Source organism: Mustela erminea, chromosome 4 (assembly GCF_009829155.1).
Source record: "Mustela erminea isolate mMusErm1 chromosome 4, mMusErm1.Pri, whole genome shotgun sequence".
Taxonomy (NCBI): Eukaryota; Metazoa; Chordata; class Mammalia; order Carnivora; family Mustelidae; genus Mustela; species Mustela erminea.
In genome coordinates this window covers 36,352,337-36,354,482 of record NC_045617.1, presented here as the reverse complement: position 1 = coordinate 36,354,482, position 2,146 = coordinate 36,352,337, and the positions used below count along the sequence as shown (strand labels likewise).

The 2,146-nt window shown below is 34.4% G+C and overlaps 1 pseudogene; it reads left to right on the top strand.

The window, feature by feature from the left end:
- Nucleotides 1-642: 642 nt before the first annotated feature.
- On the top strand, nucleotides 643-760 carry LOC116589522 (annotated as a pseudogene).
- The last annotated feature ends 1,386 nt before the right edge of the window (nucleotides 761-2,146 follow it).

Sequence of the window (2,146 nt, the reverse complement as noted above, 5' to 3'; positions counted from 1 at the left end):
ATACTTTACTCTCAAAGTATGATTACTTTCAAAATATATCTTAAGCCAAAACAATTTCTCTGAACCTCAGAATGGTATATTCAGATTTCTACTTGACATTTCCACTTAATCATCTCAAAGTTATTGTGTGCAGAACACAAGTCTGGTTTCCCTTTTTATCCAAAACCTGTTACTCATCTAGTAAATGTCATCACTGTCCACCAAGTTGCTAAAGCCAGAGATTCTGGGGTCATATACCCCTTATTCACCTTTCCCTTACTTTTTATATCCAACTTTGGGAAATCCTTTTCATTCTATGTCTAAAGGATAGCTGATACCCATTCACTTTTCTCCATTTCCATTCCAACCTTGTTAAAGCCACCATAATTCTTTTTAATGTAGTTTTTTCATTGACTTAGATGATCCCTCTGTTTCTTCTCTTGCCTCTCTAAAATATACTTAAAATACAGGAACAAGAATGGTCTTTAGAAACAAAAAGAACTGATCATATCATTCTCCTGCATGGTTTCCCAGTGACCAAGAAGGCCCTCTGAATCTAACTAAGCTCTCCTGTCTTTCCACCCTAATCTTATGCCAGTCCTCCCTCATTCAATTTGCTCTGTTCAGCTTTGGCCTTCTACTACTTAAAATATGCAAAGTGTTAGCTTTGCACAGTGGCAGTATCGTAGCCAATGAGGTTTATCCAAGGCGCAATTATTGCTAATTGAAAATATGCCAAGTTTCTTTCTGCTTTGGGGAGTGTTTAATCCTAGCTCATTACTTGTCTTCTTTCATTCTTCCATATCAACCTAAAAATTGTCTTTTCATTGACTTATCTGATCACCTTACCTAAACAAGGCCTTTGTTCATATTTTGTATTTCAACATTCTTTTTATTTATCCTTATGATATGGACATTATAAATTTACTTGAACTTCAGAGACTGTATCTGTCTTATTTACCTTTACCTGTAATAATGTCTTTCAGTATGCTATGGACTGAATGATTGTGTTACCCCATAATTCAAATGTTAAAGCCTAAATGCCAGTGCGGTGGTATTTGGAGGTAGGACCTTTAGAAGGTAATTAGGTCATGAGGGTGCAGCTCTCATGCATGGGATTAATGACTTTAAGAAAGAACAAAAGAGAGAGATGGTCTATCTCTCTCTTGTCTCCATCATGTGAGGATACAAGAAGATGGCTCTCTGGAAACCAGCAGGTAGGCCCTTACCAAAACCTAAATCTGCTGACACCTTGATCTTAGATTTCTGAGCCTCCAACACTGTGAGAAATAAATGTTTGTTCTTTAAGCCACTCAGTTTATAGCAATTTATTAGAGTAGCACAAGAAGAATAAGGTAAAATAAATATTTTTGTTAGGAAGAAAGAGGAACTTGCCAAGAATACATGTAAGGTATTTCATCTTAAAAATCTGTGGATAGTAACAGTTTGGGGAGTAACTATGCTTTCATGGTCTTATGTGGCACCAGGACCTGTGAGTTTGGATGGTTCTGGTTTACTAATTGATTAGAATAAGTCCTTGGTGTTTTTCTATAGTCTATGCATTCTTTCCTGGAAAGAATTTATGGATGGACTTTAATTTCTGTAAACTGCCTGAAATTATATGATGTTTTGTGAATTGTTTATTACAAACATTTGCCCAAGATGAGCTTTTCAAAATTTTCCATAGCTTTTACTCAAGTTGCGGAAAAAGGAGTTCAAATAAAAATGATCAATAGTCACTCAAATCACTGTCATGAATTTTGTACACTACTCTGGGTCCTCAATCTAATGTTGTTTCTTTCTTTTTTGGCAATTGTGTGCATACCTTGAAGCCAATATGAAATTACATAAGGGATGTTGATTTTGAATCTTCAAAACCTAGTGAAGAATATTGCTTCTACTACTTACTACTTAGCTGAAGTTGGGTGAATTAATTAACTATAACTATATACAGTGGTTCCACTGTATATAAAGTAAATCTAGTAACATCTATTTTTCAGACTAATTGTGAGAATTAGAGAAAAAATACACTAAGCATGTAATATTGTACCTAGTAGGAATTAATGGCCATTCAGTATCAAAAAGCATTGATATTTTTTGTAATCATAATCATTCTATATTCATCAGCACATTCTGTTTATAATTTCATGTATAGAATGTTTGTATC